This window comes from Hyaena hyaena, unplaced genomic scaffold (assembly GCF_003009895.1).
Source record: "Hyaena hyaena isolate Hyena2069 unplaced genomic scaffold, ASM300989v1 scaffold_1015, whole genome shotgun sequence".
Taxonomy (NCBI): domain Eukaryota; kingdom Metazoa; phylum Chordata; class Mammalia; order Carnivora; family Hyaenidae; genus Hyaena; species Hyaena hyaena.
The window spans coordinates 475,279-494,661 of record NW_024081652.1 but is presented as its reverse complement, the minus strand read 5'-3'; positions in this window follow the sequence as shown (position 1 = coordinate 494,661).

Genomic DNA, 19,383 nt, shown 5'->3' with positions numbered 1-19,383 from the left:
CAAAATGGGAGAAAAGATAAGGATGCAGTGGGTTGGACCTAGGGAGACCAAGGAGGCAGAGGACAAAAGAGAGCCTAAAAGGCCTAGACAGTGACAATGGAGACCAAGTAAGTCACTGCCACCCAGTGATGGTGCAGTGGAGATAAGAATCAGGCAAGCTCCAAATTCCACGTAGACGTACCTTCTAGTACAAATCTAAATCCTTCCCTCAGGGAAATGGAAAAGGTAGAGTAGGAGAAGCAGGGACCTATCCAGAGGCTCTCTTTGGGCAATCAGGAGACAGCATCAGAATAGTACGTGGCTAATGTCTTTTGTTCAGCAATTCTGGATGTGTCACAGCTGAAGTGAAATCACCAGAGGTGAGATCAGCATAGAAAATTTCAATTCATAAAGCCCACTACATAAAAACACTAAAAAAAAAAAAAAAAAAAAAAAAGTGTGTTATGTGTGAGATTCAGTTCTCAGAGATCCTGAGGGCAAAAAAACATCAATACCCACCAGCCAAGATGTTCAGAAGTCACTAGAATTCAGAGCCAAGATAGAAAGGGGAATCCCTAGGCTTCAAAAACCTTCCTTTACTTGGGAGAAGCCTTGTGGTTCATTTCCAACCTGTCTCCCAAGAATGGGGACTGAAATGTGCTATGTGCATTTACAAAGGAAGAAGAGGGACAACTTGAACACATTTATAAGAGACTGTGGATTCACTTACAATGAAGCGACTATGGTAATTATCATCTGATTTCCCATTGCCCACCACAGACTTTTGGCCAATAATGAATATTGAAAGCTACTGAATAAGAGACAACCAAAGGAGCCCACTTAATGACATAATAATGTGCCAAAAGACATCCAGGACTAGAATTTCCAACTCTCTAATTCCTAGTGATAGTGGCCCTCTTAGCAGGACCTCCAGGCCTCTGTTCTCCAATCAGAAGCACAGTCCAGCCTTTCTGGAGTACATAACAAAAGGGGAGATGAGGCTTAACTATGTAGGATAAAAGTCTGGGCACCATCAAGGCAAAGAGTATGGTGAAGATGAGTAGAACAGCTCCACCCAAGAGGCCAATTCCTGGGAGATCTTCAGAAAGTGTCACTGTGATGTGCTTGAGTCCATATAGAACAGCCTAAACAGGAAGAGTTCTGAAAGGGAGAGTGGCCTTTACAGCCCAGCCACTCCAGTCCCCAGAACACCCCCACCAATATCCAATAGCCACACCAGCCATGCCAGGATTGAAATATCTCCATTCAGATCACCCACTCCCCTCACGGAAGGTGAAAAGACCAGATTGTCCTAGAGAGAAGCAAACCCTCAACAAGATCATTTTTTATAAGAACCATAGTCACCATCTCCATCTCCATTGCTGAGGGGCCCACTTCATTGACTACTCCATGGACAAGAAACAAAAAAGTACCAGAAACAATAACAAACTCTCCACACAGGCACACAGGCCCCTAAATGGAGCAAACAAGAGAAGTCCATCAGCAGCAGGCTCCAGTGAGGTCCCTGCAGCGTCTGGGTCACCCACCAGCACGAACCAGTCTAACTGTCCTAAGGGCCAGCAGATTCACATCCTGGGTCTAGAATCCCAGAGACCTATAGTTTCCTTTATAATACAAAAGGATATACACAAGTCCAAGAGGAAACATTCCACAAATGGATCAGAACTACCTTTGGGGATTTTGTATCTATGTTTATACCGTGAGAAGACTAGGATGAATTTTGCAACAGTAAGAGATATGTACACGGGGCTACCTGGGCAAGATGCCTGCTCAGAGTCATTTTCTTCCCTCATGCACCCTTTTGTGTCATCTCTGCTATATTTCATAGCCACTGGCACAGAGCAGATTGTTGAATAAATGAAACCCACACCAAGTTTAACTCTGATTTCTACATCCCCTGCAAGATAATAGAAACTAGGAAAAAGTAGGGGATGAGAGGACACAAAATGGAGCATTTTAGAGCAGGACAGAATGTAGGTCCAAGAATAACTAAAATCTAGACAGAGAGACTGCAGGGCCTAAGCAAACCATCCAATCAATAGGAACCATCCAGCCAAAAGGCTTTAAGACCCAGAACAAACCCCTCCAATTTCTCTTCCTATAATACCCAGTTCCCCAGAGGGAAGGGACCCAAAAGTTCCATGAACACAGGTCCAAATAGAAATGCCACATGGGTCTCAGTGTCAGGAATGACTGTGCTGCTTCTGAATCACAGATCTGTGATAATGATCACAATGTCCCTCTTTTAAGTTATCCCTCTTTTAAGTGGAATAACTTAATTCATAGAGCTAAATAAGTGGCTTCTCTCTACGAAATGTATAATGAGATAGCAGTATTCATTCTATTTGGTGCTATCTCTTGGCTTCAGGGTTACTATGACCTTTGTTTTCCCTTTAGCACAGGTTTTTTACCTGTTTTGTTTTTAATGTCATGTATCTCATTGTATTCTAGTATCTTATCTATGTGTGACACTTTTGATCCTTTTTAGAACAAAGCAATGGCATTTCCTAAAGAAGTCCTAAAGCCCAACATGCAGTCTGAGGGCACTTGGAAAAAGGTGATGGCAATTTAACTTCTTCATTCCAGTAATGCAGGGCCCAAATGTTTGCTTTGCATTAGAGCAGTGGCTTTTGCTAGCAGTGGCTGTTTGCCTTACTGGATACATCAGTAATTCTCTGAGTGTCTTTCCAACCTTCAGCAGAAGGGACCCCAAACCAGGTTGCCCAAGAAGATAACCAGATATGTAACGGACCTAGAAGAGTTCAGAGTAGCTGAGGGACAGTGACTGCAAAAGGACATGTGGAATTTGCCTAGGATGCAAGAAGATAATGAGCATCCTGCCAGGAGCCGCACCGGCCTCTCTGGATGGCAATCACAGCAAGGAAATGGCAATGTTTGTGGCTCCTGCCATGAGAAATGAAAACTGGTATCTCCTTCTACTACTATTGGCTCATGTTGGATATAAGCCTGCTGGTATTGACCAAGCCTCACAATATTCCATATCAGACCCATATTCTGAACACAGATACCTCATAAGGAAAAGCATATTCCTGCCTTTACACAAGAGATTTTAGATGAAAGCTCTATGGGTGATTGTCAAAAGGCTCTTCCTATGGGCCTTGCAGATCCAAGACTTAGGGAGTTAAGAACACAAGAATTACAATTGAGCCTGGCCCTGAGACCAAGGGCCTATTTTGGGGTTAAGAGCAAAACATAGTTACCACATATATCTTTGCTAATTGGCGAAACATAACAGTCCCTTCCTTAAGGCCTACTTTCCACAAACACCTTCTCTTACACTGGCAGCTGGGATGAGGATAGATAACAGTAGCTAAAACATAACCCAGGGGCAAAAGACTGACCCATTCAGGGCCCCCATGTTAGTCTCCACAAACAAACCAATTCAGAAACATTCATCCTCTTGAGAGACAAAGTACTCCTAATTTATCTATATACAATTTGACCTATATGTTATCCTATTTTTCACTAAGAACATTCTGTTATTTCCTTGGTTGGAATAATTCTACTATTGTTATCACAAAAGTCTTCCCTTTGTAAGAAATTCCTTTCTATTACTTCATTTTGTTGCTGAACCTTTAAATAAAGACACAAAAACCGACAGGACAGAGATGCCTGCCTGGTGATCAGAAAGAATCTCAGGGCTCTCTCACTCTCTCTCTTGCCGACACCGTCCATCTTTCAGGAACCCCTGGACCTGCGGGAGCCGGCTCGGCCTCCAGCAGCATCCCAATGAAAACGAACAGAAAGCACAAAAATTTGGAGACACTGTATGGTATGTGAATCCAAAGTCCATGGAAAGAGCAATAATGTGACAGGAAATAAGAAGTGCTATGCAGGAGTCACATCAGTAAAGTCTTTGCTAAGGAGTCTGGATTCTAACCCTGTAAGCAATGGGGAGCAAGCGAAGGCTTTTAGGCAGAGGAATATGCATATCATAATTGAACCTGAGAAGGACTTTAACTTTAAGAGGACTTTAACTGGTGTTAAAGATTGACATTTTGGAGTAAGGGCAGGAATCAGAGTCACCCAACCAAGATTTAGTGAAGGCCTAAATTAAGGCAATGACAGTGGTGTGCTGAGGAAACACGGGATATTTGTGATGACATAGAACTGGCAAAACTGGATAGACACAGTGAAACAGAGGGTATCAATCTCATTCTGGGAGAAGATTCAGGTTGGTCAGACTTAAAGAACTTAGCAGGTGGTGATTTCATTCATAATGGGAGGTGGAGAATGTTGAGCCGAAGTTGAGTGGAACAAGATACTGAATGCAGATAGTTAAGGTGAGAGACTCAAGATGCCTTCTTTGGAGAATAATAATGGTCAGATAAATTGTTGTGATCACATTTTTGTAAGAATGGTTATATTTGATCTAAAAATCTGGAGAAATACCATTAAAAAGAGAGCACAATGGTCTAGAAAGGTACATACATAGATGTCAACAGTGACTGACTTCTCGTCAGTATTCTTTTCACTCATCTGCATTCTCTGGTCTTTCCATTAATGCCAATGTTTCTACTCCTATGGCCTTAGATTTTAAAAACAACAGGAAAGGTCCTACCCCAAGCTAAAGAAACATAGGATGCTGAGCACAAAACATGTAGAAGCCACTGTGGCTGCACCTATGGCAGCCCAGAAAGTGTGTGCAGGGTGAGATAAGAGCTGAATAGATCTTGTAGGCTCTTGGAGAGGCCAAGCAGGCTCAAGGACCCAGGAGAAAACCTGGAAGAAAGCAGTGTTCCAGAAGCCAATATTCCTGAAAATGTTATTATTGTAGCTTCTAAGTTCTTGATTGTGGGACAATTTCTTGTTCATAATTGGACTCTACCTCACTGGAACTCTCCATCTGCTAGCCAGAATCTACAAAGCAGTGACTGAAGAAACGGTTAATAATAAACATAATCCTACTTCCCTCCTAGCCTCTCCATCCTCTGGACTCTTGTGGAATATGCTCTCTGGGACTTTTTCTCTTAGAATATAATTAGAAAGGGTTTGCAGAGCCCATAAGAAGGAAAATGCCTCACCCCTTAGGAGACTCATTCTCCCTGAGAAAGACCACTTAAAATTTAAGTTAGATTTGGTGGTCTGACTTAATCTCACTGATTTGGTGGTCAGACACTGGAGCAATAACACTAAGATCCAGAGACAGAGTTTAAGAAGCGAGTATCACTTCTAGTCTTATTAAAAATACCCCTCACACAAGTGACCATAGACAGAGAATGGCCATGTATCTGATCATCAATAGTGACAACCCCTCAGTCACCCCCTGAAATTGATCCCAGCAGCAGCAGCAGCAGCAGATTATACAGGACTATAAAAATCGCATCTCCCTCCGCCCCCCCAAAAAAACCCAACTGCATTCAGGTATGAAAACTACATAAATATCTCATCCACTTACAAGGGAGGAAAAGACCATGAAAAATTTTTTTTTATATTTCTGGGCTTATTGCATTTATATCTCCTCACTTATACATTATTTTTACCATTATAATGTTGATGCAATAAGATAAAAAAAAAAAAAAAAAAAAAACCTCAAGTTGAAGGAGTCATGGCAGGTAGGGGGAGTAAGTGCACCCTGGTGAGTCTAAGCTCCTGGGAGGTAAGAGTGCATGGGAAGGGCATCTGAACTGTGACACACACAGAAAATGCCTCAAAAGGTTAAAGACAAGGTGGAGAGAGGAAGTCAAAGTTGTTTCTTTCCTAATGCCAGGAAGCTATTTATGTACACATCCAGTTATGGCTCAGAACACGGAAGCGTTTCCCATTGATAAAAGGGAGCTCCCCTTGCCCCAGGACACAGTTTTATCCATGTGCAAACTGCTACACTTGTACAGTTGGAGGTACATCATTACCAACTAATTGTCCGAAAGTCAAGAACACACCAGCTACAGGGAGAAGTGGACCCTCATATGAGGAGACTTCCCAGAAGCCATTCATGTCACTGCCCACAGAGCTCTGCCAAGAGGAAGAGCCTCAGAAAAATTACGCTGTGAAGTAAGCTGAGCCACAAGCCAAAAGGGGGTGGTCAGGACACCGTTGGGCCAGAGGGTTGGATCAAGCTTTCCAAGAAAAGAGTGAAGTGGGGAGAACTTAGCATTCATAGTGGAATGAATGGGGCCATAGAGGTGACTACTTTTGTCCCTCAGAAAAAAGGCCTCCAGCTGGGCCTCAGGATTTACAGGGCTTATAAAGCCTCCAGTACCTGCTTATTGAGGGCTTCTTTTCCAACCCTGAGCGCCTCAGGGGCTTGTGTCTGACATTCATGGCCAGCACAGTGCTACTGGCTGAGCAGAAACTGAGGAGCTCCTACTGCTTCTGCTTCCTTAAAGTCAGTCACTGCCAGGGATCACCAGGGCAGCAGACTGGGAGATAAATGCTCCAAGTCCAGTCCTGCATCTTTCAAAGGATGAAATCAAGACCCATTATAGAAGGTTCTGAGGATTTAAACAAAGGAATGGAAGGCCCAAATAGTGGTTTCTCTTTGGCAGGGAGAACTCAGTGGGGCATTCTAGCCTGTGGTGATAGGGGCCACTGTGACTCTTGCTGGCAGGCTCCGGCTTTCCTGACCAAAACATAGATTTTTATAAGGGATAATTACAGAGGACAGATGGGTGTGAGGCTCTGGCCTTAGGAGTTCATGGCCAGTTCAATATTCTCTCAGGAGAAAGGACTTCACTGATGACTCTAGTTTGTGAGTAGATGCCTGGCAGGACCCTGGTGTAAATGTGGTAAGTGGGGATGAGCAAGAGAAAGAATGAGATTGATAATGAGGAACCCAAGGACACGGGGAGTAGCTATAAAAAATGGTTACAAGAACCAGAGTATTCCCACAGGACAGTGAAAATGTCTGAGCTATAACAAATGATCTTATAATTAATGGTTGTTGAAAGGACAGGTAGGGGGTGGGGAAACGGGCCTTGGACCAGAATAAGGCATATTGAAGGGTTCCTGTTAAATTCTGATTTATCATTGGTTGAAATAGATCAATGGTGATACCAGGCTTACCAAGGACAGTGTTCCAAACTCCCAGGGAAGACTACCATAGTGAAAGGCCAAAGACAGGGAACGGAAGAGAATGTCCCATCTCCCCCAACAATCTCTGAAATTCTAAGGCATGAGGGGGATGATCACCAGAAGTGAAATAACCATAGTACCTAGTATATAGGAGACACTCAAAACATATGAACAGTTTATGGATGATATACAAATCAACGACTAGCTATTCCCTTCCTCAGAAACTTAGAGACAGGGAGAAGATCCCTAGGCTCTTTAGAGAGTTCAGCATATACCCAGAATCCAAATCCAGAAGAGAAGAGGTATTCATCTTTCTGACTACTATTGCCTCTCAAATTATGGCCTCTGCAAATCCTTTCTAGTTATATTCCAAGAGGAAAAGACCCAGTGATACATACATTACAGGTCAGTTGAGGACAGATGATGAAAGGCGGTGTGGCCTAAATTATCTCAAGTCACTTTCTGAGGAGACCGCCACAGATTTTCCTCCCTGAAAAGACGAAGGTTCACCCACTAGCTTCCTTAAAGCCAGTGAGCCCCACAAGGAAGAGGAAGACATCGAGGTAAGAGCATCTGTGAAAACACTGCCCTGACGCTCACTTGACTGGTCTCCCTCAACAGTAACCCTCTCCTGCATGCTTAGCTGCCACTAATGGGTCTTCCATGCTGAAGGCACTTCTGGGGCCCTCTTAGTTCCTAGTGAGGTGAGGACTTTGTCTGCTCTGTAATTCACTCCAGTAAGTGAGAGATCATATGGACCAGAAAGAAGGACGTATCAAGATCAAGACCTTTACCAGGACGTCAAAGGGCCTGTGCTGTGAAATGACAGCTGTGAGTGTTGGTTCTCTTTGTATGAGCCACCCCAGGGTAGCTCATAAAGTAGAGGTGACTCTGTCAAAGAATGAAGATCTGACTTTCTAGTCTCCCACCCACTTGTCACAGAACAATAACATCCTCCATATCAAATGGGCAGACCAACCATACCAAGATTGAAATGCTTCCAGATCCAGTCCCCAATATATCTATAATAAAAGAAGGTGAAAGTTATGGAGTTCAGATTATATGGAGAAGCACATCTTTTCTTCAAGACCACAGGCACCATCTCCACCTCACAATGCCAAGAAATGAGAAGGCTGCCATTGTTGAAAGCAAATAGAGAGAATTGTCAGAACATCAGGGAACCTTTCGCAATGGCTCCTGGGCCACTGGTCCCATAGGTTTTTAAAAACCTAGCAGTCAGAACCTCCAGTGGAGTTTTCTTCATGTTCATGTCAGATATCAGTAGAGATGGTCAATCTACCCTAATAGCCAGCTGAGTGCCATTCCATGTCAAGGATTCTATGTACCTAGGGTTCACTTGTGACTAGATAATAGACTGATATCATCCAAGGAAAAAACATTACAAATAGATCAGAAATCTCTCTCTCTCTCTCTCTCTCTCTCTCTCTCTCTCTCCAGGGACTTTTACTGTTTATTCACTCTTACCAATACAAAAGAAACGAGATGAGCATTGGCTAGGTGGGACAGAGCCCCCTTAGGGGTTTTGACACCATTCTTTGGTAAATTATTCTGATTCTTAAAAATGCTCATCAAATGTATTAAATGAAAGCACAAAGGCAACTCCTTCTCCTCTTACTCACTGACAATCTCATGTCCCCAATTGGGGGATTCCCACATTTGAAGCATATAAAATGCAATTATGAGAAACCAAAAGCTGGTGGAGATCAAGGTGAGGAATATCGTGGCCAGATGAGTCTTCTGAGCTTACTTAGGTGAAGATATTCCCCTGGTTTGAGGCCAGGGGTCAGGAAGGAAAGGAACGGTAGTCTGAATGCCTCAGGCTCCACGAGAGGAGGCAGGCCAGTGTTCACATTTCCATGTCATAACTCTTTAACAACATGACTTGTAAACAGGAAACACTAAATTTCAGTTTCTAGATTAAATTCATATTTGTCCTTCTTTTACTTAGGAACACAGAGACCATAAAATGGCCCTAATCTTAACCCTCAAGGGGTGCAGAATGTATACAGAATTCAAGGCCAGAAGGGAAGGGGAATTTGACTTTCTGACTATTACTGTGTCTCAGGTTATGGTCTCTTCAAATCCTTTCTAGTTATATTCCAAGAGGAAAAGACCCAGTGATACATACATTACAGGTCAGTTGAGGACAGATGATGAAAGGCGGTGTGGCCTAAATTATCTCAAGTCACTTTCTGAGGAGACCGCCACAGATTTTCCTCCCTGAAAAGACGAAGGTTCACCCACTAGCTTCCTTAAAGCCAGTGAGCCCCACAAGGAAGAGGAAGACATCGAGGTAAGAGCATCTGTGAAAACACTGCCCTGACGCTCACTTGACTGGTCTCCCTCAACAGTAACCCTCTCCTGCATGCTTAGCTGCCACTAATGGGTCTTCCATGCTGAAGGCACTTCTGGGGCCCTCTTAGTTCCTAGTGAGGTGAGGACTTTGTCTGCTCTGTAATTCACTCCAGTAAGTGAGAGATCATATGGACCAGAAAGAAGGACGTATCAAGATCAAGACCTTTACCAGGAGGTCAAAGGGCCGGTGCCGTGAAATGACGGCTGTGAGTGTTGGTTCTCTTTGTATGAGCCTCCCCAGGGTAGCTCATAAAGTAGAGGTGACTCTGTCAAAGAATGGAGGCTTGACTTTCTAGTCTCTCATCCACCCCCTTGTCACAATACAGTAACCTCCCTACATCAAATAGTCAGACCAAACATACCACAACTTAAATGATTCCATAACCAAGACACAATATTTCTAAGTCAAAAGGAATGAAAAATTTTGTGGAGTCCATGTCCTGTAGTATGTCCTCCTTTACCTAGACCATAGGCACCACCTCCATCTCCAGTGCAGAGAGAAGAGAAGGCTGCTATTGTTGATAGCAAGAAGAGTGGATTCCAGTGGTAGGAGACTGTACTAGAGAAGTCCCCCATGTCATAAGCACTCAGGAATCCACTCACTGATGAGAGCTACTCATTCTGGTTCTGGTTCTAGAGGATTCTCTCCCCCAGATCATTAATCTGGAAAACTGGGAATCCATCCTTTATGATTCATATGAATATATGCATGTCAGTCTGAAAAGGAGACATCTCATAAATGGATTTGGATTATTCCTCTTGCTTCCACCAAGAGGGCAAATAGGATGTGGTTATCAACAGAAGAAGCCCTGAAGTTTGGTATCTGGAATGTTCTTTGGTCTCAGACATGAGGCCAGCAACTTAGATATAATCTGAGTTAGAATTCAATCTCGGATATAATCTATTTTATAAAAAGGGATCAGGACTAGGTCACATGGTTGGCCTCTGACAAAGAAGTAATGTACAATAAATCTGTGCACTCCCAAAAGATGACAAGAATAGTTCCTTACATCTTAGAATCAGGGCTGAAATTCTTCCAACATCTGAACTGTCAGCAGAACCCATAACAGCAGTAAGGGCCTCCTCATATCTACCTGCATCCTTTCTTGCAAGACCAATGCCAAATCTTTGTGTTGGTAAAGGTGAAATAACTTGCTGGTAATATTAAAGACATGCTTAAAACGAGGGAAATTTAAAAACAACAGCACAAGGACGTCTATGACTTACTGAGCAACTGCTCTATAGACTTTTCTCGGAGGGTGATAAGGCTATCTTTACAGTCTGTCTTTATCTGTGTAATCTCACTGCTTTATCATTAATACCAACCAGAGAGAACTAGATCCTTCTCCCCAGTTGGCTGCCTCCTTGAGCTTCCACCTAGTGATTGGTGACTTTTTTAAAAAAATATTTTTATTTTTTAAGAGAGAGACAGAGTGTGAGTGGGGGAGGAGCAGAAAGCGGAAGACACAGAATCTGAAGCAGGCTCCAGGATCTGAGATGTCGGCACAGAGCCTGAAGGTGGGGTTCGAACCCACGAACCATGAGATCATGACCTGAGCCCAAGTCAGACACCCAACCAACTGACCCCCTGATGGGTGACTTTCAATTGCAAAAGAATCTAGGATTAGAGACCTGGAACAGTGGTCCAATTTGCAGAGAAAAGAAAATAAAAAAGGAAGAAAGAAAGAAAGACCAGTTTGTCTCAAGAGAGCGACTGCTGAATGGGTCATAAGGTACAATGAAGATATGTCCCTCATTGAAGTTCTAAAGGATTCCTACTAAGTCTATCAGCAGCAGCAGCAAACAGAAGAGAAGCCATTCCTTCCCAACCACTGAGAATAGAGGATACAAGTGCATTAAGCACAGCAGAAAGAAAAGGAACTAAGCAAAGGAAGGAAGAGGACAGCAGCAGAAACACAAGGATTATATCAAGGGGAAGGAAGGAGAAGAGCAGTCCAGAAGGCAACTTCAGAATTTCTAGGGAGAAGTCTAAGCTGGACTGTGACAGCCTCCAAGGAGAAATGCTGAAGGTCACAGGGGTTACAGGGAGGACAGGAAATGAACATTTACACAGTATTATATGGTTCATTGCCTGGGATAGACACAGTCTCCTGAGAGGAAGGTGCCAGAAGTACTCAGAAGTACTCTACTCAGACTCCCTGCTTCCTGATGGGGCTGCTGTCCAGCCAGAGTTAAGGCCTAGCCAAATGTCTCTATGGAGTACGTTTCAAAGGCCAGATTCTAGAACCATGAGTATTCAACATGACGTTGGTGATATTCTGTGGAAGGGCAAATTGTGGTAAATGTATTGCAGACAGTTTGCTGAAATAAAATCCCCAGATTTTTCCAAATCACAGGCTTGCATCTGGATTGAGAGAAGAGAGAAGCAATGAAGAGAAGGCAGAAAACAAACAGAAGAGGAAAGAAATTCTCAACCAGTTGCATGGGCTCTTCACAGGAGGAAGACATGCCAGCCCAGTTCAGGCTAGATTGGAACCTCCTGACCACCCCAAGGTCACATGACAGAGACCCCAGTAATGCTTCCAAGCCAAGCATGGAAAGAGAAGATCAAAGGACTGCTTTAGGATGAAGTCATATTCTGGGCTTCTCTTTATATAATGGAAAATTTCCTCTGGGATAGGAAACCAAATGGTAGTGAATGAATGAATGATACTGCTTTTTCCCCAAACTCAAGAGCTGGTGTGACTGAAGAGGGGGAAGCAGACTTCTGCATAAGAGTTAAACAGAATGGAGGGGAGAGCATCATTCTCAAAGAAGACATAGTCCTCACTGAAGATCCCTTCTCAGCTAGCTCTCAGGATAAGGTTACCCTAAGAGGCTCATGTTAGATCAGACCCAGTCCTCCCCACAATAAGGAGTACCTGGAGAAAGTGATAATCATGATTCAGCCCTGGGTGTGTGATTTCAAAAAACAATTTAATGGAGACCACTATTTCTGTGGACACTTGCCAGGATATAGACTTGAAACCAACACTGAAGACTAGTTCCCCGGAAGTGCCAACTATGTTAGGACTGAGATGGACCATCAGTGGGGACCTCTTACTCAGCAGGGTTGATCTAGGAAACATACACATTTCTCAAAACCCTTTTGTCCTCTTGGTATCAAAACTAGGAGAGCCAACTGTGTCACCTAGAAGAGGGGAAACTGGAAAGCACTGTAACTTTCACACACATGAGACTTTGGCATCTGTTGACAAATAAGATACTTGAAGAGGGAAGAATTAAGAACTAGTCCCTCGGCAAAGGCATTAAACTAGGACACAAATCCAGCTCTCAAAGATGACACCTGACTTGGGCTAATTGTTCATGTGCAACAATAACCTTTGGTATTTGAGAGGTCAAAAGCCTGAGGGTAGGGTTAAAAAGAAATCATGTCACCCTTCTTTTATCAAACACCATCTCTTCTAAATATCTATTATCTGACACAAAGAGCAGAGGAGGTCCAAAAATTCAATGTCGAATACAAGGTCAGAACTAAGGTCTTGTTGTATGCCCACAATTAGCCTATTAGATTGAGCTCTCATCGACTTGAGACTTTTTTTTTTTTTCCATTCTTGGTCATCAAGACTTACTAGAAAGTGTCACCTTCCTAAGGAGTTGTTGCATCTCCCCAGCCCAGGCCAGGTTACAATCATCACTAAGATTGTAGTGATGGCCATAGCCATGCCCTTCTACTCTCCCATTTCTCTTCTTAGGTGACCCACTCCCGCTACGAAATCTGAGTTACGATGCAACTGTAGCAGGTGCAGAGGAACCAGCTGACATATGGGATTCCTGCAGTACCTGTCCTGGAATCCCGCCCAGCCCTGCCACAGAGATCCAGGCTTCTGTAGCAGCTAAGCCTGTGACTGAGGATCTTTTGGGAGCCAGTATTTGATGAGACCTCCAGATTCTCCTTTGGCTCTGAAAAACTCAAATGGTGGAATGGGATTTATTTCCAACATGGGAGGAAGTTATAAAGAATCAGCCTTCAGCTCAATATCTCAGGAGGCTATTTGTCAGGGCTGGAGCTGTTCTACAAAAGACTGAACAGCCAAAGAGAGGGTCATGGGAAGGGACTCAGGCAAAATCAGTAACCAGCTATCAGGGATGCCAAAAGAGGATTTCTGCATTAGGCTATTGGTTTCTGTGTCCAAGATCTCCATCACTAAAGACTTACGGCATGGACCATGTCTTACTCATCAGCTGCTAGTGTGGTACTTTAAATGTTTTCATTAATCTGTTCATGAATGTGTGTCCAGTGGACAGGTAATTGAAAGTTACTCATCACAGGCCTGTTGTACCTAAAAGGGCCCAACTATCTCATGCCTGAGCCTAGTCTGTGAACAGAAGCAGTTTTCAGTGAAAGAGTCCCAAAGAAGTTTGATTCTTATAGCCTTGGTACGACATCTATTTCACCTACAAATCTAAAGTCTCAGCCTTGGAAGAAAAAAACAAAGGAGGACAAATTCATTTATAATAGCACACTGACACTGGCATGAGTAGAAGTGGGGAGTACAAGTGAGAAGGTCATTCACTTAAGATGATTCCTGGTTTCTGGAAAAGGGCCCTGACCCACTTTTATCTCTAGCTCCCCACATTCCCAGTGAGTGACATTCCTTGACATATGACAAGGCTTGTTATTCTTCCATGAGATCAAGCTTCTGGGGCAACTGGTCCTTGGTTAAACACATTCATGTTTCTGTGACAGATGTTGAGTCCCTTTCCAAGGAGCAGGATGTTACAGGGAAGAGAACAGTTAGGGATTAAAAAGGTAACCTGCCTGAAAAGAAAGAAGAGTATAGAAAAGAGATTCTGAGGAGAAGGAAATCTTGGAACTTAGGAAACATTTTCTCCCAATTTCTCTTGGACAACAATCAAAATGTCACACATATAGCAGAAATAACTATTAGTCTGAAGAAAGTCTATATAATCAAAGTATCTTTGCAGTAAGTTAAGATTTGATTTATAAAATACCATGTTCATCACACAAGAATCCTGTTTAGACACCTGCTGGGGGTCCTAATATCCAAGACATTAGGTCTAACCTTGGACTTTGATCCGATTTCGTCTCAGTGCTCTCTGCTCTCCTTGGGCCTCCCTATCTCTTTATTTGAACATCTTTTTTTTTTTTTTATTTATTTCTAGGAGAGAGAGAGACAGCATGAGCAGGGGAGGGTCAGAGAGAGAGGGAGTCACAGACTGAAACAGGCTCCAGGCTCTGAGCTGGCAGTCAGCACAGAGCCCGACGCGGGGCTCGAACCCACGAACCGCGAGATCATGACCTAAGCGAAAGTCGGACGCTTAACCGACTAAGCCACCCAGGCGCCCCTATTTGAACATCTTTATCTTGCTGCTGAAGCAAAATAAATTTCCTCCCTTCGTTTTCCTTGATATTTACTGCCTGAAGTCCAATTGGGGCCTTTTCCTCTCCCCAGAGCAATCTGACCTACCCCAAGTCCATCTTCAATTTTCCCTCCTCTGACTTCCCCCAAGCATTTCATTGATACCACCAAATTCAACACTCCATTTGAGGATCCTGCCCTATCCTCTGTTCGGGGAGGTCCACCCACAGCAGAGAACTGGCCTTAGATGAGAACGGATGTGTTCTCTCTATACACATCCCACGTAAGTTGTACTCAATCTGTTCAAATGCTCTGGCAGGTACTGAACTCACTGTTAACACTTCAGTATAGGATACAGAAAAGAAAATCCTCTCCTGGACGCATTGAGACAATGTGGTATCTATGGTCCCACTCATCCATAGCAGAAATGCCAAATATATGCAGTGGCATATTTTATTTTAAATATGGCTAAACCACAGAGGCTCCCCCAGAGGAACATAACATCAAAATAGGCATGTAAAAGCCAAGCTAGTGAATAAACTCACTGCGTATATTGCATCTTGTCATGGAAATAAATGCACTCAAAACAAAATGTGTGGCTTTGGGTACCACACATTTTTAGGAACTGCTCTTCCTTAACACAAGCTAATGCCTATAATTTTTTTATTTAATAAGTTATTCAATGAGTGCTGGAGGTGGGAAGAGTTTGGGACATGCTTTATCACCCAGCATCCATTTCTTAGACCACTGGTTTCCAAAACTGTATGGGAAAACCTAGAACAAGTTAGTCTTCATTTAACTGTATTGCATTATTGGTCTTCTGCCAACAACCACAATAAAACCACTCCAATCTCATTCATAGAGAAAAAAGGTCTCTTAAAGTTTCTAATCCAGAATGTCAACCAAAGGACACTGCTGTCTAGCCTTCTGTGAGGCTACTTTTAACAGTGAAAAGACTTCAGTAACAACGCCTCTATGCCTCTTTCCAACCTTTAAGCCCATTCCCAAACAGATCCTCCCTCTACTTTCGCTAGATTGCCAACTATTTTGCCACCATTTTGCTATTCTACGTACCATAGGGCAAAAGTCTGTCTCAGACCCCATAACTGTGGAGTTAGTTCTAAGCTCGGTAATTTTTCTGCCCCTCTCCATCAGCTATTCTTAACATGCAGAAAGGCCAGGAAATACCATTGCAGGATTTTTAATATAGCAAAGAAGGCTACAAACAGGAGAGACACATTCATACCAACCCTCCCAGGTGGACGCATTGATCCTTCCTACGGGCATACGCACACAAAGGTGCATATGCTACAAATATATTTCATCAATATCAGCAGCAGATATAAATTACTTCCTAGATTTATTCAAAATCCACCCCTTTGCCCTAGCTATGAAAGCAAATTGATAAAATACAAGTAGAACAATTAAATTCCATCCCTTCTGCAACTCAGTGTAAAATGTACATAAAGAAAATTAGAAAATATATTCACTAGGCAAAAGCAATCACAAAAGGTCAGCTGCAACATAATATTCATATAGCTATTATTAACACAAATTTTAAGGTTAGGAAGAGCATCCAAATGTTGTATTGAACTAAATCAGTTCCTTTCTCTCGACCTGAAACTGAAGTATAGCAAATCAGGAAAATGTTTCTTCCTAATACAGGATAACAGGTTTTTAAAGTTCTATGCCATTTTGGGGGCACCTGGGTGACTCAGTTGGTTAAGCATGCTACTTCAGCTCAGGTCATGATCTCACAGTTTGTGGGTTCAAGCCCCATGTTGGGCTCTATGCTGACAGAGAGCCCTAGGAGCCTGCTTTGGATTCTGTGTCTCCCTCTCTCTCTGCCCCTCTCCTTGCTCATGCTCTCTCTGTATGTGTGTGTCTCTCTCTCAAATATAAAAATTAAAATTAAACATTAAAAATTAAAGTCATTTGCTATTTTTTGTAGACACACAGAATGTAATACCCAAATGGAATCACTTTTTAAGCTTATCAGACACCACCCTACACTATCTTTTTAAATTCCTGTTTCTCTACTGCTATGAAGTTTTATACAGTCATGATGGCCATCATTTTTATTTTGACCTTGAGTTCACTAGGAGGCCAAGAATGGAGGCCAGAAAAATATCACATGGGAAAGGTGGACCATCTAAACAGCATGATATATGATGTTTCTTCACATAACTGGAGGATATAAATAAAAGCTAAGCTTCTTCCTATCCAGTCTGGTTCTTCTTGCTCTATTTAGAGAAATGCTTTTCAGAAAGAACTACAAAAGAAGTGTCTCTCTCACACACACACAAACACACATACCCACAGACACACAAAGTTCACACAATATAAGTCCATACCTAAAGACATGTGACCTCCACAAAAAGACACACAGCCCCCTACACCACCACCTTAAACTTTTTCCAAAAACTGAAATTTCTGCCCAAGGTTAGGATCAGTCTTTGAGAAATCAGTCTGGATCTTAGTGATCCAGAACCATGTGTAAAATTAACTTGAAAAAAGGGACAAAGAGGTTTCTGAATCAGAATATGGTAGAGATAATAAAAGGGGGTACATAGGGACACAGGTAATATGCTCTTTCTCAGGAATAAGACTCAAGTCAGCAGCAGGGTGGATCTGATAAGGGAAGCCAGAATGTGGGAGCCAGAGCAGCCGTGGGAAGAAAACACAATATAGGAATTTCCCAGCTATGTGAAACACTCAGAGACATAATCATAGGAGAGGCCCAGTGGCTAGCTGCAGGTGAACGAGCCAGCATGAGGGTAGAGCACTGCATCATGGGAGACTGACAGTCTGGGCAACAAGGGTGCACACTCAGCTACAGCAACCAAAACCCAGGGTCAAGACTCTCATACATACCCCAAGTGTATAAGAAGATCCTGACAGATCATATGGTGATGGGGGAACGTGAGGGTACACAAAGTCAGCAACCTGTTATTTGAATGTGCACTCAAGGATAAGTAATGCAAGGAACACAATGAGCCACCTACTATGTGCAGTAGCTGACTTGAGGTGAGCTATTAACTTTGAACTCCAAAAAACTGAGTAGTTCCAGGCTTAACCCCCAAGGCTGAGGGGCAATGAAGGGGGTACCAAAATAATGACTGCATAATTAGTAGTACTGTCCACTGAAAAATGTCCAGATCCTAAGTCACTAGGAGAGTTCTGCCCCCCCTCTTTTACCCCTATGCACCTTTTTAATGTTTATATGCAACAAATATTCCTTGAAGGCCTGCTATGTATCAGATGATATGCTGGTGCTGTATATGTAATCCCAAACATGACACAAGTCCTACTGTGGACAGTCGACTGAGGGAGGGGGCCGGGGACTCCTTTATTCTCGTTGTGTCTCTGATGTGACCTTCATAACACCAGCTCCCACTACTGTTTTGAGAGGTAGGACTTCTTAGGCCTGGTGGCACTTTAAGGAGGAGGGAAGGAATCTGTACACCAAACCCTAATCTCAGCTCCTTCTCTTGAGTAAGAGCTCTGATGGGGAGTGGCGACTAACCCCAAAGCGAAGGTAGCCATCACCTAATCTCGTCATCACTGTTTGGGGCAGCCTGAAGCCCTGTCAGGATGAGACATATCCTGACTGGCTTCCCAGGTGGAAAGCAGCCACAGGCTGTCAAGGGCCAGTTAGGTATAAACTGGTTGCTACATCAAGACAGAGTAAGCACACAAGACTGACCAGGACTGGGGTCAAGAAGGCAGTTTAAACCATGTGTTCATCATCCTGGGAAAGATGGCCTCAAGAAGGATGGCTGAGAGGGAAGAAGATCTGTTTCTTTAGAGAGGCAAAAAGCCATGTGTGTTGTTCAAGCCAGGTCTTGACAGTTGGGCCTCTCCCCCTATGTGGAACCTCTTTAGGCCTAAAGATTCTAAACCAACTGCAGTGAGGCCCCTTAGGAAAGAGCACTTTTCAGCAAAGACCTGCCTCCAGTGTTTATATCAGAGTTGGGAAACTATGATCTCTGGGCATATTAGTGACTTGTGTGTTGTGGTGGCTAATCAGCAGGGCCTCCTTCAGGAGGAGACTGAGGTTTAGGGCTGAGAAACACACTTCCCCTATACTCTCCTCTCACTTTGGCTGTTGAAAATTTGGAGGATAGAACTAAACACCTGAAATAAATTATTTAGCTGGACTCCCAGAACAGGAAGCATTTGGGGCCAGGATGGGGATGGGATGAAACATATTAACATCCCTTTGGATGTTCACAAAAACAAATTCAAAGTACTCTATCAATCCACTGTGTGCACAGATTTGTGTAACTTAAATGATTTGCTTTCCTTGGTTCCTTATTCTAATTTTTGAAAGGCAAATATAAAAATTGAGATTTCTAATGATTTTTTTTTTTACTAAAATATAATTTTATCTTCTTGGCAGCTTTTTTTTTTTACTTGACTACTACTTTTGAAATAATCCTGACATTGATTTATACAGTTGATCGTCATCTCCAGGTAATGGTCTTAAGTTTCCCTCCTGTTACTGTTTGCCGTTAGCCAGGTCCCTTTCAACAACACGCTTGTGGCCACAGAGGAGTTTATTGGCCTGTAAAAAATATTCTTTTTGAAAGTAAAACAAAAAAATCCACTTTATTTTTCAGGTTTC